Raw genomic sequence first — 24,820 nt, forward strand, 5'->3', positions numbered from 1 at the left:
GTGAATGGGTTTTCACTGTGCATCAGGAAAATGCCAGGTGTGTATGGCGTTTCACAGTGTATCAGGATCCTGCCAGATGTGAATGGGGTTTCACAGTGTATCAGGATCCTGCCAGTTGTGCATGAGGTTTTCACAGTGTATCAGGATCCTGCCAGATGTGAATGGGGTTTCACTGTGCATCAGGAACCTGCCAGGTGTGTCCGGGGTTTTCACAGTGTATCAGGGTCCTGCTAGGTGTGCATGGGGGTTTCACATTGTATCAGGATCCTGACAGGTGTGTATGGGGTTTTCACAGTGTATCAGCGTCATGCCAGGTGTGTATGGGGTTTCACAGTGTAACAGAGTCCTGCCAGGTGTGTATGGGGTTTTCACAGTGTATCAGGATCCTGCCAGGTGTGTATGGGGGTTTCACAGTGTATCTGGATCCTGCCAGTTGTGTAAGGGGTTTTCACTGTGGATCAGGATCCTGCCAGGTTTGTATGGGGTTTTCACAGTGTATCAGTGTCCTGGCAGGGGTGTATGGGGTTTCACACTTTATCAGGGTCCTGCCAGGTGTGTAATGGGTTTTCACAGTGTATCAGAATCCTGCCAGGTGTATATGGGGTCTTCACAGTGTATCAGGATCCTGCCAGGTGTGTATGGGGTTTCACAGTGTATCAGGATCCTGCGAGATGTGAATGGGGTTTCACAGTGTATCAGGATCCTGCCAGTTGTGTATGGGGTTTTCACAGTGTATCAGAATTCTGCCACATGTGAATGGGGTTTCACTGTGCATCAGGAACCTGCCAGGTGTGTACGGGGTTTTCACAGTGTATCAGGGTCCTGCCAGGTGTGTGTGGGGTTTTCACATTGTATCAGGATCCTGACAGGTGTGTATGGCGTTTCACAGTGTATCAGAGTCCTGCCAGGTGTGTATGCGTTTTCACAGTGGATCAGGATCCTGCCAAGTGTGTATGGGTTTTCACAGTGTAACAGCATCCTGCCAGGTGTGTTTGGGGTTTTCGCTGTGCATCAGGATCCTGCCACGTGTGTATGGGTTTTCACAGTGTATCAGGATACTGCCAGGTGTGTTTGGGGTTTTCACTATGTATCAGGATCCTGCCAGGTGTGTTTGGGGTTTTCACAGTGTATCAGCATCCTGCCAGGTGTGTTTGGGGTTTTCACAGTGTATCATGATCTTGCCAGGTGAGTATGGGGATTTCACTCTGTATCAGGATGCTGCCAGGTGTGTTTGGGGTTTTGACAGTGTATCATGATCTTGACAAGTGTGTATGGGGTTTTCACAGAGGATCAGGATACTGCCAGATGTGAATGGGGTTTCACTGTGCATCAGGAAACTGCCAGGTGTGTACGGGGTTTTCACAGTGTATCAGGATCCTGCCAGGTGTGTATGGGGGTTTCACAATTTAACAGGATGCTGCCAGATGTGAATGGGTTTTCACTGTGCATCTGGAACATGCCAGGTGTGTATGTGGTTTCACAGTGCATCAGGATCCTGCTAGGTGTCTATGGGGGAGTCACAGCTTGTCAGGATCCTGCCAGGTGTGTTTGGGGGTTTCACGGTTTATCAGGATCCTGCCAGATGTGAATGGGTTTTCACTGTGCATCAGGAAAATGCCAGGTGTGTATGGTGTTTCACAGTGTATCAGGATCCTGCCAGATGTGAATGGGGTTTCACAGTGTATCAGGATCCTGCCAGTTGTGTATGGGGTTTTCACAGTGTAACAGGATCCTGCCTGATGTGAATGGGGTTTCACTGTGCATCAGGTACCTGCAAGGTGCGTCCGGGGTTTTCACAGTGTATCAGGGTCCTGCCAGGTGTGTAAGGGGGTTTCACATTGTGTCAGGATCCTGACATGTGAGCATGGGGTTTTCACAGTGTATCAGTGTCATGCCAGGTGTGTATGGGGTTTCACAGTGTATCAGAGTCCTGCCAGGTGTGTGGGGTTTTCACAGTGTATCAGGATCCTGCCAGGTGTGTATGGGGGCTTCTCAGTGTCTCTGGATCCTGCCAGGTGTGTATGGGTTTTTCACAGTGAATCAGGATCCTGCCAGGTGTGTATGGGGTTTTCACAGTGTATCAGTGTCCTGGCAGGTGTGTATGGGGTTTCACAGTGTATCAGGACCCTGCCCGGTGTGTAATGGGTTTTCACAGTGTATCAGGATCCTGCCAGGTGTATATGGGGTCTTCACAGTGTATCAGGATCCTGCCAGGTGTGTATGGGGTTTCACAGTGTATCAGGATCCTGCCAGATGTGAATGGGGTTTCACAGTGTATCAGGATCCTGCCAGTTGTGTATGGGGTTTTCACAGTGTATCAGAATCCTGCCAGATGTGAATGGGGTTTCACTGTGCATCAGGAACCTGCCAGGTGTGTACGGGGTTTTCACAGTGTATCAGGGTCCTGCCAGGTGTGTGTGGGGTTTTCACATTGTATCAGGATCCTGACAGGTGTGTATGGGGTTTTCACAGTGTATCAGTGTCCTGCCACGTGTGTATGGGGTTTCACAGTGTATCAGAGTCCTGCCAGGAGTGTATGGGGTTTTCACAGAGTATCAGGATCCTGTCAGGTGTGTATGGGGTTTTCACAGTGTATCTGGATCCTGCCAGGTGTGTAAGGGGTTTTCTGAGTGTATCCGGATCCTTCCAGGTTTGCATGGGGTTCTCACAGTGTGTCAGGATCCTGCCAGATGTGTATGGGGTTTCACAGTGGATCAGGATCCTGCCAGGTGTGTGGGGGTTTTCACAGTTTATCAGGATTCTTCCAGGTGTTTATGGGGTTTTCACAGTGCATGAGGATCCTGCCAGATGTGTATGGGGTTTTCAGAGTGAATCAGGATTGTTCCAGGCGTTTATGGGGTTTTCACAGTGTGTAAGGATCCTGCCAGATGTGTATGGGGTTTCACAGTGGATCAGGATCCTGCCAGGTGTGTGGGGGTTTTCACAGTTTATCAGGATACTTCCAGGTGTGTATGGGGTTTTCACAGTGCATAAGTATCCTGCCAGATGTGCATGGGGTTTTCAGAGTGAATCAGGATTGTTCCAGGCGTTTATGGGGTTTTCACAGTGGATCATGATCCTGCCAGGTGTGTATGGGGTCTTCACAGTGGATCAGGATCCTCCCAGGTGTGTATGGGGTTTTCAAAGTGGATCAGGAACCTTCCAGATGTGTATGGCGTTTTCACAGTGGATCAGGATCCTGCCAGATGTGTATGGGGCTTTCACGGTGCATCAGGATCCTGCCACGTGTGTATGAGGTTTTCACAGTGTATCAGGATCCTTCCAGGTGTGTATGGTGTTTTCACAGTGGATCAGGAACTTGCCAGGTGTGTTTGGGTTTTCACAGTGGATCAGGATCCTGCCAGGTGTGTATGTGGATTTCACAGTGCATCAGGATTCTGCGACGTGTGTATGGGTTTTCACAGTGTATCAGGATCCTGCCAGGTGTGTATGGGGTTTCACAGTGTATCAGGATCCTGCCAGATGTGTATGGTGTTTTCACTGTGGATCAGGAACTTGCCAGGTGTGTTTGGGTTTTCACAGTGGATCAGGATCCTGCCAGGTGTGTATGGGGATTTCACAGTGCATCAGGATTCTGCGACGTGTGTATGGGTTTTCACAGTGTATCAGGATCCTGCCAGGTGTGTATGGGGTTTCACAGTGTATCAGGATCCTGCCAGATGTGAATGGGGTTTCACAGTGGATCAGGATCCTGCCAGTTGTGTATGGGGTTTTCACAGTGTATCAGAATCCTGCCAGATGTGAATGGGGTTTCACTGTGCATGAGGAACCTGCCAGGTGTGTACGGGGTTTTCACAGTGGATCAGGATCCTCCCAGGTGTGTATGGGGTTTTCACAGTGGATCAGGAACCTTCCAGATGTGTATGGCGTTTTCACAGTGGATCAGGATCCTGCCAGATGTGTATGGGGCTTTCACAGTGCATCAGGATCCTGCCACGTGTGTATGGGGTTTTCACAGTGTATCAGGATCCTTCCAGGTGTGTATGGGGTTTTCACAGTGGATCAGGAACTTGCCAGGTGTGTATGGGTTTTCACAGTGGATCAGGATCCTGCCAGGTGTGTATGGGGATTTCACAGTGCATCAGGATTCTGCGACGTGTGTATGGGTTTTCACAGTGTATCATGACCTTGCCAGGTGTGTATGGGGTTTTCACAGTGTATCAGTGTCCTGCCTGGTGTGTATGGTGTTTTCACAGTGTATCAGGACCCTGCCAGGTGTGTATCGGGTTTTCACAGTGGATCAGGATCCTGCCAGGTGTGTATGGGGTTTTCAAAGTGGATCAGGACCCTGCGAGATGTGTTTGGGGTTTTCACAGTGTTTCAGGTTCCTGCCAGGTGTGTATGTGTTTTTCACAGTGTATCAGGATCCTGCCAGGTGTGTGTGGGGTTTTCACAGTGCATCAGGATCCTGCCAAGTGTGTATTGGGTTTTCACAGTATATCAGTGTCCTGCCAGGCGAGTATGGGGTTTCACAGTGTATCAGGGTCCTGCCAGGTGTGTAAGGGGTTTTCACAGTGTATCAGGATCCTGCCAGGTGTGTATGGGGTTTCACAGTGCATCAGGATCTGCCAGGTGTGTACAGGGTTTTAACAGTGTATCAGGGTCCTGCCAGGTGTGTGTGGGGTTTTCACAGTGGATCAGGATCCTGCCAGGTGTGAATGGGGTTTCACATTGGATCAGGATCCTGCCAGGTGTGTATGGGGATTTCACAGTGTATCTGGACCCTGCCAGATGTGAATGGGGTTTCACAGTGGATCAGGATCCTGCCAGGAGTGTATGGCGTTTTCAGAGTGCATCACGATTTTTCCAGGTGTTTATGGGGTTTTCACATTGTGTCAGGATCCTGCCAGATATGCATGGGGTTTCACAGTGGATCAGGATCCTGCCAGGTGTGTATGGGGTTTCACAGTGTATCAGGATCCTTCCAGGTGAGTATGGGGTTTTCACAGTGTATCAGGATCCTGCCAGATGTGTATGGGGTTTTCACAGTGTTTCAGGATCCTGCCAGGTGTGTATGGGGTTTTCACAGTGGCTCAGGATCCTGCCAGGTTTGTATGGGATTTTCACAGTGCATCCGGATCCTGCCACGTGTGTATGGGGTTTTCACAGTGGATCAGGATCCTGCCAGGTGTGTATGTGATTTTCACAGTGTATCATGATCTTGCCAGGTATGTATGGGTTTTCACAGTAGATCAGGATCGTGCCAGGTGTGTATGGGGTTTTCACAGTGCATCAGGATCCTGCGACGTGTGTATGGGTTTTCACAGTGTATCATGACCTTGCCAGTTGTGTATGGGGGTTTCACAGTGGAGCAGGATCCTGCCACGTGTGTATGGGTTTTCACTGTGTATCAGGATCCTGCCAGATTTGTGTGGGGTTTTCACAGTGCATCAGGATCGTGCCACGTGTGTATGGGTTTTCACAGTGTATCAGGATCCTGCCAGGTGTGTTTGGTGTTTTCACTATGTATCAGGATCCTGCCAGGTGTGTTTGGGGTTTTCACAGTGTATCATGATCCTGCCAGGTGTGTATGGGGTTTTCACAGTGTGTCAGTATCCTGCCAGATGTGCATGGTTTTCAACAGTGGATCAGGATCCTGCCACGTGTCTATGGGGGTTTCACAGTGGATCAGAATCCTGCCAGGTGTGTATGGGGTTTTCACAGTGTATCATGAACTTGCCAGGTGTGTATGGGGTTTTCACAGTGTATCAGTGTCCTGCCAGGTGTGTATGGTGTTTTCACAGTGTATCAGGACCCTGCCAGGTGTGTATCGGGTTTTCACAGTGGATCAGGATCCTGCCAGGTGTGTATGGGGTTTTCAAAGTGGATCAGGATCCTGCCAGTTGTATCTGGGGTTTTCACAGTGTGACAGGATCCTGCCAGATGTGAATGGGGTTTCACTGTGCATCAGGTACCTGCAAGGTGCGTCCGGGGTTTTCACAGTGTATCAGGGTCCTGCCAGGTGTGTATGGGGGTTTCACAAGGTGTCAGGATCCTGACATGTGAGCATGGGGTTTTCACAGTGTATCAGTGTCATGCCGGGTGTGTATGGGGTTTCACAGTGTATCAGAGTCCTGCCAGGTGTGTGGGGTTTTCACAGTGTATCAGGATCCTGCCAGGTGTGTATGGGGGCTTCACAGTGTCTCTGGATCCTGCCAGGTGTGTATGGGTTTTTCACAGTGTATCAGGATCCTGCCAGGTGTGTATGGGGTTTTCACAGTGTATCAGTGTCCTGGCAGGTGTGTATGGGGTTTCGCAGTGTATCAGGGCACTGCCAGGTGTGTAATTTGTTTTCACAGTGTATCAGGATCCTGCCAGGTGTATATGGGGTCTTCACAGTGTATCAGGATCCTGCCAGGTGTGTATGGGGTTTCACAGTGTATCAGGATCCTGCCAGATGTGAATGGGGTTTCACAGTGTATCAGGATCCTGCCAGTTGTGTATGGGGTTTTCACAGTGTATCAGAATCCTGCCAGATGTGAATGGGGTTTCACTGTGCATCAGGAACCTGCCAGGTGTGTACGGGGTTTTCACAGTGGATCAGGATCCTCCCAGGTGTGAATGGGGTTTTCACAGTGGATCAGGAAACTTCCAGATGTGTATGGCGTTTTCACAGTGGATCAGGATCCTGCCAGATGTGTCTGGGGCTTTCACAGTGCATCAGGATCCTGCCATGTGTGTATGGGGTATTCACAGTGTATCAGGATCCTTCCAGGTGTGTATGGGGTTTTCACAGTGGATCAGGAACTTGCCAGGTGTGTATGGGTTTTCACAGTGCATCAGGATTCTGCGACGTGTGTATGGGTTTTCACAGTGTATCATGACCTTGCCAGGTGTGTATGGGGTTTTCACAGTGTATCAGTGTCCTGCCTGGTGTGTATGGTGTTTTCACAGTGTATCAGGACCCTGCCAGGTGTGTATCGGGTTTTCACAGTGGATCAGGATCCTGCCAGGTGTGTATGGGGTTTTCAAAGTGGATCAGGACCCTGCGAGATGTGTTTGGGGTTTTCACAGTGTTTCAGGTTCCTGCCAGGTGTGTATGTTGTTTTCACAGTGTATCAGGATCCTGCCAGGTGTGTGTCGGGTTTTCACAGTGCATCAGGATCCTGCCAAGTGTGTATGGGGTTTTCACGTTAGATCAGTGTCCTGCAAGGTGAGTATGGGGTTTCACAGTGTATCAGGGTCCTGCCAGGTGTGTAAGGGGTTTTCACAGTGTATCAGGATCCTGCCAGGTGTGTATGGGGTTTCACAGTGCATCAGGATCTGCCAGGTGTGTACAGGGTTTTAACAGTGTATCAGGGTCCTGCCAGGTGTGTGTGGGGTTTTCACAGTGGATCAGGATCCTGCCAGGTGTGAATGGGGTTTCACATTGGATCAGGATCCTGCCAGGTGTGTATGGGGATTTCACAGTGTATCTGGACCCTGCCAGATGTGAATGGGGTTTCACAGTGGATCAGGATCCTGCCAGGAGTGTATGGCGTTTTCAGAGTGCATCACGATTTTTCCAGGTGTTTATGGGGTTTTCACATTGTGTCTGGATCCTGCCAGATATGCATGGGGTTTCACAGTGGATCAGGATCCTGCCAGGTGTGTATGGGGTTTCACAGTGTATCAGGATCCTTCCAGGTGTGTATGGGGTTTTCACAGTGTATCAGGATCCTGCCAGATGTGTATGGGGTTTTCACAGTGTTTCAGGATCCTGCCAGGTGTGTATGGGGTTTTCACAGTGGCTCAGGATCCTTCCAGGTGTGTATGGGGATTTCACAGCGGATCTCGATGCTTCCAGATGTGTATGGGGTTTTCACAGTGGATCAGGATCCTGCCAGGTGTGTATGGGATTTTCACAGTGCATCCGGATCCTGCCACGTGTGTATGGGGTTTTCACAGTGGATCAGGATCCTGCCAGGTGTGTATGTAATTTTCACAGTGTATCATGATCTTGCAAGGTATGTATGGGTTTTCACAGTAGATCAGGATCGTGCCAGGTGTGTATGGGGTTTTCACAGTGCATCAGGATCCTGCGACGTGTGTATGGGTTTTCACAGTGTATCATGACCTTGCCAGGTGTGTATGGGGGTTTCACAGTGGAGCAGGATCCTGCCACGTGTGTATGGGTTTTCACTGTGTATCAGGATCCTGCCAGGTTTGTGTGGGGTTTTCACAGTGCATCAGGATTGTACCACGTGTGTATGGGTTTTCACAGTGTATCAGGATCCTGCCAGGTGTGTTTGGTGTTTTCACTATGTATCAGGATTCTGCCAGGTGTGTTTGTGGTTTTCACAGTGCATCAGGATCCTGCCAGGTGTGTTTGGGGTTTTCACAGTGTATCATGATCCTGCCAGGTGTGTATGGTGTTTTCACAGTGTGTCAGTATCCTGCCAGATGTGCATGGTTTTTCACAGTGGATCAGGATCCTGCCACGTGTCTATGGGGGTTTCACAGTGGATCAGAATCCTGCCAGGTGTGTATGGGGTTTTCACAGTGGATCAGGTTGCTTCCAGATGTGTATGGGGTTTTCACAGTGAATCCGGAATCTGCCAGGTGTGTATGGGGTTTTCACAGTGCATCAGGATCCTGCCACGTGTGTATGGGGATTTCACAGTGTATCAGGATCCTGCCAGGTGTGAATGGGGTTTCACATTGGATCAGGATCCTGCCAGGTGTGTATGGGGATTTCACAGTGTATCTGGACCCTGCCAGATGTGAATGGGGTTTCACAGTGGATCAGGATCCTGCCAGAAGGGTATGGCGTTTTCACAGTGCATCACGATTTTTCCAGGTGTTTATGGGGTTTACACATTGTGTCAGGATCCTGCCAGATATGCATGGGGTTTCACAGTGGATCAGGATCCTGCCAGGTGTGTATGGGGTTTCACAGTGTATCAGGATCCTTCCAGGTGTGTATGGGGTTTTCACAGTGTATCAGGATCCTGCCAGATGTGTATGGGGTTTGCACATTGTATCAGGATCCTGCCAGGTGTGTATGGGGTTTTCACAGTGGATCAGGATCCTTCCAGGTGTGTATGGGGTTTTCACAGCGGATCTCGATGCTTCCAGCTGTGTATGGGGTTTTCACAGTGGATCAGGATCCTGCTCGGTGTGTATGGGATTTTCACAGTGCATCAGGATCCTGCGACGTGTGTATGGGTTTTCACAGTGTATCATGACCTTGCCAGGTGTGTATGGGGGTTTCACAGTGGAGCAGGATCCTGCCACGTGTGTATGGGTTTTCACTGTGTATCAGGATCCTGCCAGGTTTGTGTGGGTTTTTCACAGTGCATCAGGATCGTGCCACGTGTGTATGGGTTTTCACAGTGTATCAGGATCCTGCCAGGTGTGTTTGGTGTTTTCACTATGTATCAGGATTCTGCCAGGTGTGTTTGTGGTTTTCACAGTGCATCAGGATCCTGCCAGGTGTGTTTGGGTTTTTCACAGTGTATCATGATCCTGCCAGGTGTGTATGGGGTTTTCACAGTGTGTCAGTATCCTGCCAGATGTGCATGGTTTTTCACAGTGGATCAGGATCCTGCCACGTGTCTATGGGGGTTTCACAGTGGATCAGAATCCTGCCAGGTGTGTATGGGGTTTTCACAGTGGATCAGGTTCCTTCCAGGTGTGCATGGGGTTTTCACAGTGAATCAGGTTGCTTCCAGATGTGTATGGGGTTTTCTCAGTGGATCCGGAATCTGCCAGGTGTGTATGGGGTTTTCACAGTGCATCAGGATCCTGCCACGTGTGTATGGGGATTTCACAGTGTATCAGGATCCTGCCAGGTGTGAATGGGGTTTCACATTGGATCAGGATCCTGCCAGGTGTGTATGGGGATTTCACATTGTATCTGGACCCTGCCAGATGTGAATGGGGTTTCACAGTGGATCAGGATCCTGCCAGGTGTGTATGGGGTTTCACAGTGTATCAGGATCCTTCCAGGTGTGTATGGGGTTTTCACAGTGTATCAGGATCCTGCCAGATGTGTATGGGGTTTTCACATTGTATCAGGATCCTGCCAGGTGTGTATGGGGTTTTCACAGTGGATCAGGATCCTTCCAGGTGTGTATGGGGTTTTCACAGCGGATCTCGATGCTTCCAGATGTGTATGGGGTTTTCACAGTGGATCCGGAATCTGCCAGGTGTGAATGGGGTTTTCACAGTGCATCAGGATCCTGCCACGTGTGTATGGGGATTTCACAGTGTATCAGGATCCTGCCAGGTGTGAATGGGGTTTCACATTGGATCAGGATCCTGCCACGTGTGTATGGGGATTTCACAGTGTATCAGGATCCTGCCAGGTGTGAATGGGGTTTCACATTGGATCAGGATCCTGCCAGGTGTGTATGGTGATTTCACAGTGTATCTGGACCCTGCCAGATGTGAATGGGGCTTCACAGTGGATCAGGATCCTGCCAGAAGTGTATGGCGTTTTCACAGTGCATCACGATTTTTCCAGGTGTTTATGGGGTTTTCACATTGTGTCAGGATCCTGCCAGATATGCATGGAGTTTCACAGTGGATCAGGATCCTGCCAGGTGTGTATGGGGTTTCACAGTGTATCAGGATCCTTCCAGGTGTGTATGGGGTTTTCACAGAGTATCAGGATCCTGCCAGATGTGTATGGGGTTTTCACATTGTATCAGTATCCTGCCAGGTGTGTATGGGGTTTTCACAGTGGATCAGGATCCTTCCAGGTGTGTATGGGGTTTTCACAGCGGATCTCGATGCTTCCAGATGTGTATGGGGTTTTCACAGTGGATCAGGATCCTGCCAGGTGTGTATGTGGTTTTCACAGTGTATCAGGATCCTGCCAGGTGTGTATGTGGTTTTCACAGTGTATCATGATCTTGCCAGGTATGTATGGGTTTTCACAGTAGATCAGGATCGTGCCAGGTGTGTATGGGGTTTTCACAGTGCATCAGGATCCTGCGACGTGTGTATGGGTTTTCACAGTGTATCATGACATTGCCAGGTGTGTATGGGGGTTTCACAGTGGAGCAGGATCCTGCCACGTGTGTATGGGTTTTCACTGTGTATCAGGATCCTGCCAGGTTTGTGTGGGGTTTTCACAGTGCATCAGGATCGTCCCACGTGTGTATGGGTTTTCACAGTGTATCAGGATCCTGCCAGGTGTGTTTGGTGTTTTCACTATGTATCAGGATCCTGCCAGGTGTGTTTGTGGATTTCACAGTGTATCAGGATCCTGCCAGGTGTGTTTGGGGTTTTCACAGTGTATCATGATCCTGCCAGGTGTGTATCGGGTTTTCACAGTGTGTCAGGATCCTGCCACGTGTGTATGGGTTTTCACTGTGTTTCAGGATCCTGCCAGGTTTGTGTGGGGTTTTCACAGTGCATCAGGATCGTCCCACGTGTGTATGGGTTTTCACAGTGTATCAGGATCCAGCCACGTGTGTATCCGTTTTCACAGTGTATCAGGATCCTGCCAGGTGTGTTTGGGGTTTTCACTATGTATCAGGATCCTGCCAGGTGTGTTTGGGGTAATCACAGTGCATCGGGATACTGCCAGGTGTGTTTGGGGTTTTCACAGTGTCTCATGATCTTGCCAGGTGTGTATGGGGTTTTCACAGTGTGTCAGGATCCTGCCTGATGTGCATGGGGTTTCACAGTGGATCAGGATCCTGCCAGGTGTTTATGGGGTTTTCACAGTGTATCAGGATCCTTCCAGGTGTGTATGGGGTTTTCACAGTGGATCAGGATCCTGCCATATGTGCATGGGGTTTCACAGTGGATCAGGATCCTGCCAGGTGTTTATGGGGTTTTCACAGTGTATCAGGATCCTTCCAGGTGTGTATGGGGGTTTCACAGTGGATCAGGATCCTGCCAGATGTGTATGGGGTTTTCACAGTGTATCAGGATCCTGCCAGGTGTGTATGGGTTTTCACAGTGGATCAGAATCCTGCAAGGTGTGTCTGGTGGTTTCACAGTGGATCAGGATCCTGCCAGGTGTGTATGGGGTTTTCACAGTGCATCAGGATCCTGCCACGTGTGTATGGGGTTTTCACAGTGCATCAGGATCTTGCCACGTTTGTATGGGGTTTTCACAGTGGATCAGGATCCTGCCAGGTGTGTATGGGGTTTTCACAGTGCATCATGATCTTGCCAGGTGTGTATGGGGTTTTCACAGTGTAACAGGATCCTTCCAGGTGTGTATGGGTGTTTCACAGTGTATCGGGATCCAGCCACATGTGTATGGGGTTTTCACAGTGCATCAGGATCCTGCCACGTGCGTAATGGGTTTTCACAGTGGATCAGGATCCATGCAGGTGTGTATGGGGTTTTCACAGTGTATCAGGATCCTGCCAGTCGTGTATGGGTTTTCACTGTGTATCAGGATCCTTCCAGGTGTGTATGGGGTTTTCACAGTGTATCAGAATCCTGCCAGGTGTGTATGGGGTTTCACAGTGTATCAGGATCTGCCAGGTGTTTATGGGGTTTTCACACTGTATCAGGATCCTGCCAGGTGTTTATGGGTTTTTCACTGTATATCAGGATCCTGCCAGGTGTGTGTGGGGTGTTCACAGTGCATCAGGATTTGCCAGGAGTGTATGGGGTATTCGCAGTGCATCAGGATCTGCCAGGTGTTTATGAGGTTTGTGCAGTGTATCAGGATCCAGCCAGATGTATATGGGGTTTTCACAGTGCATCAGTATCCTGCCAGTTGTGTTTGGGGGTTTTCACAGTGGTTCAGGATCCTGCCAGGTGTGTTTGGGATTTCACAGTGTATCAGGATCCTGCCAGGTGTGAATGGGGTTTTCACAGTTTATCAGGATCCTACCATATGTGAATGGGGTTTTCACAGTGGATCAGGATCCTGCCAGATGTGAATGGGGTTTCACAGTGGATAAGGATCCTGCCAGGTAAGAATGGGGTTTTCACAGTTTATCGGGATCCTGCCAGATGTGAATGGGGTTTCACTGTGGAACAGGATCCTGCCAGGTGTGAATGGGGTTTTCGCAGTGTATCCGGATCCCGCCAGGTGTGTATGGGGGTTTCATAGTGTATCAGGAAACTGCCAGGTGTGTATGGGGTTTTCACAGTGGATCAGGATCCTGCCAGGTGTGTATGGGGTTTTCACAATGGATCATGATCCTGCCAGATGTGCAAGAGTTTTCACAGTGTAACAGGGTCCTGCCAGGTGTGTATGGGGTTTTCACAGTGTATCAGGATCCTGCCAGGTGTGTATGGGGTTTTCAAAGTGTATCAGGATCCTGCCAGGTGTGTATGGGGTTTTCACAGTGTATCAGGATCCTGCCAGGTGTGTATGCGGTTTCACAGTGTATCAGGATCCTGCAAGGTGTGTATGGGTTTTCACACTGCATCAGGTTCTGCCAGGTGTTTATGGGGTTTTCACAGTGTATCAGGATCCTGCCAGGTGTGTATGGGGTTTTCACAGTGCATCAGGATTTGCCAGGTGTGTATGGGGTATTCACATTGCATCAGGATCTGCCAGGTGTTAATGAGGTATTCGCAGTGTATCAGGATCCTGCCAGGTGTGTTTGGGGGTTTCGACAATGGTTCAGGATCCTGCCAGGTGTGTATGGGTGTTTCACTGTGTATCAGGATCCTGCCAGGTGTGTCTGGGGTTTCACAGTGTATCAGGACCATGCCAGGTGTGTCTGGGGTATTCACAGTGCATCAGGATCTGCCAGGTGTTAATGAGGTATTCGCAGTGTATCAGGATCCTGCCAGGTGTGTTTGGGGGTTTTGACAATGGTTCAGGATCCTGCCAGGTGTGTATGGGTGTTTCACTGTGTATCAGGATCCTGCCAGGTGTGTCTGGGGTTTCACAGTGTATCAGGACCATGCCAGCTGTGTCTGGGGTTTCACAATGTATCAGGATCCTGCCAGATGTGAATGGGTTTTTCACAGTTTATCAGGATCCTGCCAGATGTGAATGGGGTTTTCACAGTGGATTAGAATCCTGCCAGGTGTGTATGGGGTTTTCACAGTGGATCAGGATCCTTCCAGGTGTGTATGGGGTTTTCACAGTGGATCAGGATGCTTCCAGATGTATATGGGGTTTTCACAGTGGATCAGGAATCCTGCCAGGTGTGTATGGGGTTTTCAAAGTGGATCAGGAACCTGCCAGGTGCGTATGGGGTTTTCACGGTGTATCATGATCTTGCCAGGTGTATATGTGTTTTCACAATGGATCAGGATCCTGCCAGGTGAGTATGGGGTTTTCACAGTGCATCAGGATCCTGCGACGTGTGTATGGGTTTTCACAGTGTATCAAGACCTTGCCAGGTGTATATGGGGTTTCACAGTGGATCAGGATCCTGCCACGTGTGTATGGGTTTTCACAGTGTATCAGGATATTGCCAGGTTTGTTTGGGGTTTTCACATTGCATCAGGATCCTGCCACGTGTGTATGGGTTTTCACAGTGTATCAGGATCCTGCCAGGTGTGTTTGGAGTTTTCACTATGTATCAGGATCCTGCCAGGTGTGTTTGGTGTTTTCACAGTGCAATAGAATCCTGCCAGGTGTGTATGGGGCTTTCACAGTGGATCAGAATCCTGCCAGGTGTGTATGGGGTTTTCACAGTGGATCAGGATCCTTCCAGGTGTGTATGGGTTTTTCACAGTGGATCAGGATGCTTCCAGATGCGTATGGGGTTTTCACAGTGGATCAGGAATCTGCCAGGTGTGTATGGGGTTTTCACAGTGCATCAGGATCCTGCCAGGTGTGTATGGGTTTTTCACAGTGGATCAGAATCCTGCCAGGTGTGTATGGGGTTTTCACAGTGGATCAGAATCCTTCCAGGTGTGCATGGGGTTTTCACAGTGCATCAGGATCCTGCCACGTGTGTATGGGGTTTTCACAGTGCATCAGGATCCTGCCACGTGTGTATGGCGTTTTCACAGTGGATCAGGAAACTGCCAGGTGTGTATGGGGTTTTCACTGTGTATCGGGATCCAGCCAGGTGTGTATGGGGTTTGCACAGTGTATCAGGTTCCTGCCAGGTGTGTATCGGGTTTTCACAGTGTATCAGAATCCTTCCAGGTGTGCATGGGGTGTTCACAGTGCATCAGGATCCTGCCACGTGTGTATTGGGTTTTCACAGTGCATCAGGATCCTGCCACGTGTGTATGGCGTTTTCACAGTGGATCAGGAACCTGCCAGGTGTGTATGGGGTTTTCACAGTGTATCGGGATCCAGCCAGGTGTGTATGGGGTTTTCACAGTGTATCAGGTTCCTGCCAGGTGTGTATGGGGTGTTCACAGTGTATCAGGATCCTGCCAGGTGTGTATGCGTTTTCACAGTGCATCAGGATCTGCCAGGTGTTTATGGGGTTTTCACAGTGGATCAGGGTCCTTCCAGGTGTGCATAGGGTTCTCACAGTGCATCAGGATCCTGCCACGTGTGTATGGGGTTTTCACAGTGCATCAGGATCCTGCCACGTGTGTACGGGGTTTTTACAGTGGATCAGGATCCTGCCAGGTGTGTATGGGGTTTTCACAGTGTATCGGGATCCAGCCACATGTGTATGGGGTTTTCACAGTGCATCAGGATCCTGACACGTGTGTATGGGGTTTTCACAGTGGATCAGGATCCTGCCAGGTGTGTATGGGGTTTTCATAGTGTATCAGGATCCTGCCAGGTGTGTATGGGGTTTTCACAGTGTATCAGGATCCTGCCAGGTGTGTATGGGGTTTTCACAGTGTATCAGGATCCTGCCAGGTGTGGATGGGTTTTCACAGTGCATCAGGATCAGCCAGGTGTTTATGGGGTTTTCACAGTGTATCAGGATCCTGCCAGGTGTGTATGGGGTTTTCACAGTGCATCAGGATTTGCCAGGTGTGTATGGGGTATTCACAGTGCATCAGGATCTGCCAGGTGTTAATGAGGTTTTCGCAGTGTATCAGGATCCTGCCAGGTGTGTTTGGGGCTTTTGACAATGGTTCAGAATCCTGCCACGTGTGTATGGGGTTTTCACATTGCATCAGGATCCTGCCACGTGTGTATGGCGTTTTCACAGTGGATCAGGAACCTGCCAGGTGTGTATGCGTTTTCACAGTGCATCAGGATCTGCCAGGTGTTTATGGGGTTTTCACAGTGTATCAGTATCCTGCCACATGTGTGTGGGGTTTTCACAGTGTATCAGGATCCTGCCAGGTGTGTATGGGTTTTCACAGTGCATCAGGATCTGCCAGGTGTTTATGGGGTTTTCACAGTGTATCAGGATCCTGCCAGGCGTGTATGGGGTTTCAGAGCGCATCAGGGTCTGCCAGGTGTGTATGGGGTTTTCATAGTGTATCGGGATCCAGCCAGCTGTGTATGGGGTTTTCACAGTGTATCAGGTTCCTGCCAGGTGTGTATGGGGTTTTCACAGTGTATCAGGATCCTGCCAGGTGTGTATGCGTTTTCACAGTGCATCAGGATCTGCCAGGTGTTTATGGGGTTTTCACAGTGTATCAGTATCCTGCCACATGTGTGTGGGGTTTTCACAGTGGATCAGGATCCTTCCAGGTGTGCATGGGGTTTTCACAGTGCATCAGGATCCTGCCACGTGTGTGTGGTGTTTTCACAGTGCATCAGGTTCCTGCCACGTGTGTACGGGGTTTTCACAGTGGATCAGGATCCTGCCAGGTATGTACGGGGTTTTCACAGTGGATCAGGATCCTTCCAGGTGTGCATGGGGTTTTCACAGTGCATCAGGATCCTGCCACGTGTGTATGGGGTTTTCACAGTGCATCAGGATCCTGCCACGTGTGTATGGGGTTTTCACAGTGCATCAGGATCCTGCCACGTGTGTACGGGGTTTTCACAGTGGATCAGGATCCTGCCAGGTGTGTGTGGGGTTTTCACAGTGTATCGGGATCCAGCCACATGTGTACGGGGCTTTCACAGTGCATCAGGATCCTGACACGTGTGTATGGGGTTTTCACAGTGGATCAGGATCCTGCCAGGTGTGTATGGGGTTTTCATAGTGTATCAGGATCCTGCCAGGTGTGTATGGGGTTTTCACAGTGTATCACGATTTTTCCAGGTGTGTATGGGGTTTTCACTGTGTTTCAGGATCCTGCCAGATGTGCATGGGGTTTCACAGTGGGTCAGGTTCTGCCAGGTGTGTATGGGGTTTCACAGTGTATTAGGATCCTTCCAGGTGTGTATGGCGTTTTCACAGTGGATCAGGTTCCTGCCAGATGTGTATGGGGTTTTCACAGTGGATCAGGATCCTGCCACGTGTGTATGGGGTTTTCACAGTGGATCAGAATCCTGTCAGGTGTGTATGGGGTTTTCACAGTGGATCAGGATCCCTCCAGGTGTGTATGGGGTTTTCACAGTGGATCAGGATGCTTCCAGATGTATATGGGGTTTTCAAAGTGGATCAGGATCCTGCCAGGTGTGTATGGGGTTTTCACAGTGCATCAGGATCCTTCCACGTGTGTATGGGGTTTTCAGAGTGGATCAGGATCCTGCCAGGTGTGTATGGGGTTTTCACGGTGTATCATGATCTTGCCAGGTGTGTATGTGTTTTCACAATAGATCAGGATCCTGCCAGGTGAGTATGGGGTTTTCACAGTGCATCAGGATCCTGCGACGTGTGTATGGGTTTTCACAGTGTATCATGACCTTGCCAGGTGTATATGGGGTTTCACAGTGGATCAGGATCCTGCCACGTGTGTACGGGTTTTCACAGTGTATCAGGATCTTGCCAGGTTTGTTTGGGGTTTTCACATTGCATCAGGATCCTGCCACGTGTGTATGGGTTTTCACAGTGTATCAGGATCCTGCCAAGTGTGTATGGGGTTTTCACAGTGGATCAGGATCCTTCCAGGTGTGTATGGGGTTTTCACAGTGGATCAGGATGCTTCCAGATGCGTATGGGGTTTTCACAGTGGATCAGGAATCTGCCAGGTGTGTATGGGGTTTTCACAGTGCATCAGGATCCTGCCAGGTGTGTATGGGTTTTTCACAGTGGATCAGAATCCTGCCAGGTGTGTATGTCGGTTTTCACAGTGCATCAGGATCCTGCGACGTGTGTATGGGTTTTCACAGTGTATCATGACCTTGCCAGGTGTATATGGGGTTTCACAGTGGATCAGGATCCTGCCACGTGTGTACGGGTTTTCACAGTGTATCAGGATCTTGCCAGGTTTGTTTGGGGTTTTCACATTGCATCAGGATCCTGCCACGTGTGTATGGGTTTTCACAGTGTATCAGGATCCTGCCAAGTGTGTATGGGGTTTTCACAGTGGATCAGGATCCTTCCAGGTGTGTATGGGGTTTTCACAGTGGATCAGGATGCTTCCAGATGCGTATGGGGTTTTCACAGTGGATCAGGAATCTGCCAGGTGTGTATGGGGTTTTCACAGTGCATCAGGATCCTGCCAGGTGTGTATGGGCTTTTCACAGTGGATCAGAATTCTGCCAGGTGTGTATGGGGTTTTCACAGTGGGTCTGAATCCTTCCAGGTGTGCATGGGGTTTTAACAGTGCATCAGGATCCTGCCACGTGTGTATGGCGTTTTCACAGTGGATCAGGAACCTGCCAGGTGTGTATGGGGTTTTCACAGTGTATCGGGATCCAGCCAGGTGTGTATGGGGTTTTCACAGTGTATCAGGTTCCTGCCAGGTGTGTATGGGGTTTTCACAGTGTATCAGGATCCTGCCAGGTGTGTATGCGTTTTCACAGTGTATCAGGATCCTGCCAGGTGAGTATGGGTATTCACAGTGCATCAGGATCTGCCAGGTGTTTATGGGGTTTTCACAGTGTATCAGTATCCTGCCACATGTGTATGGGGTTTTCACAGTGGATCAGGATCCTTCCAGGTGTGCATGGGGTTTTCACAGTGCATCAGGATCCTGCCAGGTGTGTATGGGGTTTTCACAGTGCATCAGGATCCTGCCACGTGTGTACGGGGTTTTCACAGTGGATCAGGATCCTGCCAGGTGTGTATGGGGTTTTAACAGAGTATCGGGATCCAGCCACATGTGTATGGGGTTTTCACAGTGCATCAGGATCCTGACACGTGTGTATGGGGTTTTCACAGTGGATCAGGATCCTGCCAGGTGTGTATGGGGTTTTCATAGTGTATCAGGATCCTGCCAGGTGTGTATGGGGTTTTCACAGTGTATCAGGATCCTGCCAGGTGTGTATGGGGTTTTCACAGTGTATCAGGATCCTGCCAGGTGTGTATGCGGTTTCACAGTGTATCAGGATCCTGCCAGGTGTGTATGGGTTTTCACAGTGCATCAGGATCTGCCAGGTGTTTATGGGGTTTTCACAGTGTATCAGGATCCTGCCAGGTGTGTATGGGGTTTTCACAGTGCATCAGGATTTGCCAGGTGTGTATGGGGTATTCACAGTGCATCAGGATCTGCCAGGTGTTAATGAGGTTTTCGCAGTGTATCAGGATCCTGCCAGGTGTGTTTGGGGGTTTTGACAATGGTTCAGGATCCTGCCAGGTGTGTATGGGTGTTTCACTGTGTATCAGGATCCTGCCAGGTGTGTCTGGGGTTTCACAGTGTATCAGGACCATGCCAGGTGTGTCTGGGGTTTCACAATGTATCAGGATCCTGCCAGGTGTGAATGGGGTTTTTACAGTTTATCAGGATCCTGCCAGATGTGAATGGGTTTTTCACAGTTTATCAGGATCCTGCCAGATGTGAATGGGGTTTTCACAGTGGATCAGAATCCTGCCAGGTGTGTATGGGGTTTTCACAGTGGATCAGGATCCTTCCAGGTGTGTATGGGGTTTTCACAGTGGATCAGGATGCTTCCAGATGTATATGGGGTTTTCACAGTGGATCAGGATCCTGCCAGGTGTGTATGGGGTTTTCAAAGTGGATCAGGATCCTGCCAGGTGTGTATGGGGTTTTCACGGTGTATCATGATCTTGCCAGGTGTGTATGTGTTTTCACAATGGATCAGGATCCTGCCAGGTGAGTATGGGGTTTTCACAGTGCATCAGGATCCTGCGACGTGTGTATGGGTTTTCACAGTGTATCATGACCTTGCCAGGTGGATATGGGGTTTCACAGTGGATCAGGATCCTGCCACGTGTGTATGGGTTTTCACAGTGTATTAGGATATTGCCAGGTTTGTTTGGGGTTTTCACATTGCATCAGGATCCTGCCACGTGTGTATGGGTTTTCACAGTGTATCAGGATCCTGCCAGGTGTGTTTGGGGTTTTCACTTTGTATCAGGATCCTGCCAGGTGTGTTTGGTGTTTTCACAGTGCAATAGAATCCTGCCAGGTGTGTATGGGGCTTTCACAGTGGATCAGAATCCTGCCAGGTGTGTATGGGGTTTTCACAGTGGATAAGGATCCTTCCAGGTGTGTATGGGGTTTTCACAGTGGATCAGGATGCTTCCAGATGTGTATGGGTTTTTCACAGTGGATCAGGAATCTGCCAGGTGTGTATGGGGTTTTCACAGTGCATCAGGATCCTGCCAGGTGTGTATGGGTTTTTCACAGTGGATCAGAATCCTGCCAGGTGTGTATGGGGTTTTCACAGTGGATCAGAATCCTTCCAGGTGTGCATGGGATTTTCACAGTGCATCAGGTTCCTGCCACGTGTGTATGGGGTTTTCACAGTGCATCAGGATCCTGCCACGTGTGTATGGCGTTTTCATAGTGGATCAGGAACCTGCCAGGTGTGTATGGGATTTTCACTGTGTATCGGGATCCAGCCAGGTGTGTATGGGGTTTTCACAGTGTATCAGGTTCCTGCCAGGTGTGTATGGGGTTTTCACAGTGCATCAGGATCCTGCCACGTGTGTATGGGGTTTTCACAGTGCATCAGGATCTTGCCACGTGTGTATGGCGTTTTCACAGTGGATCAGGAACCTGTCAGGTGTGTATGGGGTTTTCACAGTGTATCGGGATCCAGCCAGGTGTGTATGGGGTCTTCACAGTGTATCAGGTTCCTGCCAGGTGTGTTTGGGGTTATCACAGTGTATCAGGATCCTGCCAGGTGTGTATGCGTTTTCACAGTGCATCAGGACCTGCCAGGTGTTTATGGGGTTCTCACAGTGTATCAGTATCCTGCCACATGTGTATGGGGTTTTCACAGTGGATCAGGATCCTTCCAGGTGTGCATGGGGTTTTCACAGTGCATCAGGATCCTGCCACGTGTGTATGGGGTTTTCACAGTGCATCAGGATCCTGCCACGTGTATACGGGGTTTTCACAGTGGATCAGGATCCTGCCAGGTGTGTATGGGGTTTTCACAGTGTATCGGGATCCAGCCACATGTGTATGGGGTTTTCACAGTGCATCAGGATCCTGACACGTGTGTATGGGGTTTTCACAGTGGATCAGGATCCTGCCAGGTGTGTATGGGGTTTTCACAGTGTATCAGGATCCTGCCAGGTGTGTATGGGGTTTTCACAGTGTATCAGGATCCTGCCAGGTGTGTATGGGGTTTTCACAATGTATCAGGATCCTGCCAGATGTGAATGGGGTTTCACAGTGGATCAGGATCCTGCCAGGTGTGTATGGGGTTTTCACAGTGTATCACGATTTTTCCAGGTGTGTATGGGGTTTTCACTGTGTTTCAGGATCCTGCCAGATGTGCATGGGGTTTCACAGTTGGTCAGGTTTCTGCCAGGTGTGTATGGGGTTTCACAGTGTATTAGGATCCTTCCAGGTGTGTATGGCGTTTTCACAGTGGATCAGGTTCCTGCCAGATGTGTATGGGGTTTTCACAGTGGATCAGGATCCTGCCACGTGTGTATGGGGTTTTCACAGTGGATCAGAATCCTGTCAGGTGTGTATGGGGTTTTCACAGTGGATCAGGATCCCTCCAGGTGTGTATGGGGTTTTCACAGTGGATCAGGATGCTTCCAGATGTATATGGGGTTTTCAAAGTGGATCAGGATCCTGCCAGGTGTGTATGGGGTTTTCACAGTGCATCAGGATCCTTCCACGTGTGTATGGGGTTTTCAGAGTGGATCAGGATCCTGCCAGGTGTGTATGGGTTTTTCACGGTGTATCATGATCTTGCCAGGTGTGTATGTGTTTTCACAATGGATCAGGATCCTGCCAGGTGAGTATGGGCTTTTCACAGTGCATCAGGATCCTGCGACGTGTGTATGGGTTTTCACAGTGCATCATGACCTTGCCAGGTGTATATCGGGTTTCACAGTGGATCAGGATCCTGCCACGTGTGTACGGGTTTTCACAGTGTATCAGGATCTTGCCAGGTTTGTTTGGGGTTTTCACATTGCATCAGGATCCTGCCACGTGTGTATGGGTTTTCACAGTGTATCAGGATCCTGCCAGGTGTGTTTGGTGTTTTCACAGTGCAATAGAATCCTGCCAGGTGTCTATGGGGCTTTCACAGTGGATCAGAATCCTGCCAGGTGTGTATGGGGTTTTCACAGTGGATCAGGATCCTTCCAGGTGTGTATGGGGTTTTCACAGTGGATCAGGATGCTTCCAGATGCGTATGGGGTTTTCACAGTGGATCAGGAATCTGCCAGGTGTGTATGGGGTTTTCACAGTGCATCAGGATCCTGCCAGGTGTGTATGGGTTTTTCACAGTGGATCAGAATCCTGCCAGGTGTGTATGGGGTTTTCACAGTGGATCTGAATACTTCCAGGTGTGCATGGGGTTTTAACGGTGCATCAGGATCCTGCCACGTGTGTATGGGGTTTTCACAGTGCATCAGGATCCTGCCACGTGTGTATGGCGTTTTCACAGTGGATCAGGAACCTGCCAGGTGTGTATGGGGTTTTCACAGTGTATCGGGATCCAGCCAGGTGTGTATGGGGTTTTCACAGTGTATCAGGTTCCTGCCAGGTGTGTATGGGGTTTTCACAGTGTATCAGGATCCTGCCAGGTGTGTATGCGTTTTCACAGTGTATCAGGATCCTGCCAGGTGTGTATGGGTTTTCACAGTGCATCAGGATCTGCCAGGTGTTTATGGGGTTTTCGCAGTGTATCAGTATCCTGCCACATGTGTATGGGGTTTTCACAGTGGATCAGGATCCTTCCAGGTGTGCATGGGGTTTTCACAGTGCATCAGGATCCTGCCACGTGTGTATGGGGTTTTCACAGTGCATCAGGATCCTGCCACGTGTGTACGGGGTTTTCACAGTGGATCAGGATCCTGCCAGGTGTATATGGGGTTTTAACAGAGTATCGGGATCCAGCCACATGTGTATGGGGTTTTCACAGTGCATCAGGATCCTGACACGTGTGTATGGGGTTTTAACAGTGGATCAGGATCCTGCCAGGTGTGTATGGGGTTTTCATAGTGTATCAGGATCCTGCCAGGTGTGTATGGGGTTTTCACAGTGTATCAGGATCCTGCCAGGTGTGTATGGGGTTTTCACAGTGTATCACGATTTTTCCAGGTGTGTATGGGGTTTTCACTGTGTTTCAGGATCCTGCCAGATGTGCATGGGGTTTCACAGTTGGTCAGGTTTCTGCCAGGTGTGTATGGGGTTTCACAGTGTATTAGGATCCTTCCAGGTGTGTATGGCGTTTTCACAGTGGATCAGGTTCCTGCCAGATGTGTATGGGGTTTTCACACTGGATCAGGATCCTGCCACGTGTGTATGGGGTTTTCACAGTGGATCAGAATCCTGTCAGGTGTGTATGGGGTTTTCACAGTGGATCAGGATCCCTCCAGGTGTGTATGGGGTTTTCACAGTGGATCAGGATGCTTCCAGATGTATATGGAGTTTTCAAAGTGGATCAGGATCCTGCCAGGTGTGTATGGGGTTTTCACAGTGCATCAGGATCCTTCCACGTGTGTATGGGGTTTTCAGAGTGGATCAGGATCCTGCCAGGTGTGTATGGGTTTTTCACGGTGTATCATGATCTTGCCAGGTGTGTATGTGTTTTCACAATGGATCAGGATCCTGCCAGGTGAGTATGGGGTTTTCACAGTGCATCAGGATCCTGCGACGTGTGTATGGGTTTTCACAGTACATCATGACCTTGCCAGGTGCATATCTGGTTTCACAGTGGATCAGGATCCTGCCACGTGTGTACGGGTTTTCACAGTGTATCAGGATCTTGCCAGGTTTGTTTGGGGTTTTCACATTGCATCAGGATCCTGCCACGTGTGTATGGGTTTTCACAGTGTATCAGGATCCTGCCAGGTGTGTTTGGTGTTTTCACAGTGCAATAGAATCCTGCCAGGTGTCTATGGGGCTTTCACAGTGGATCAGAATCCTGCCAGGTGTGTATGGGGTTTTCACAGTGGATCAGGATCCTTCCAGGTGTGTATGGGGTTTTCACAGTGGATCAGGATGCTTCCAGATGCGTATGGGGTTTTCACAGTGGATCAGGAATCTGCCAGGTGTGTATGGGGTTTTCACAGTGCATCAGGATCCTGCCAGGTGTGTATGGGTTTTTCACAGTGGATCAGAATCCTGCCAGGTGTGTATGGGGTTTTCACAGTGGATCTGAATACTTCCAGGTGTGCATGGGGTTTCAACGGTGCATCAGGATCCTGCCACGTGTGTATGGGGTTTTCACAGTGCATCAGGATCCTGCCACGTGTGTATGGCGTTTTCACAGTGGATCAGGAACCTGCCAGGTGTGTATGGGGTTTTCACAGTGTATCGGGATCCAGCCAGGTGTGTATGGGGTTTTCACAGTGTATCAGGTTCCTGCCAGGTGTGTATGGGGTTTTCACAGTGTATCAGGATCCTGCCAGGTGTGTATGCGTTTTCACAGTGTATCAGGATCCTGCCAGGTGTGTATGGGTTTTCACAGTGCATCAGGATCTGCCAGGTGTTTATGGGGTTTTCGCAGTGTATCAGTATCCTGCCACATGTGTATGGGGTTTTCACAGTGGATCAGGATCCTTCCAGGTGT

This window comes from Heterodontus francisci, unplaced genomic scaffold (assembly GCF_036365525.1).
Source record: "Heterodontus francisci isolate sHetFra1 unplaced genomic scaffold, sHetFra1.hap1 HAP1_SCAFFOLD_208, whole genome shotgun sequence".
In the NCBI taxonomy this organism is placed as follows: domain Eukaryota; kingdom Metazoa; phylum Chordata; class Chondrichthyes; order Heterodontiformes; family Heterodontidae; genus Heterodontus; species Heterodontus francisci.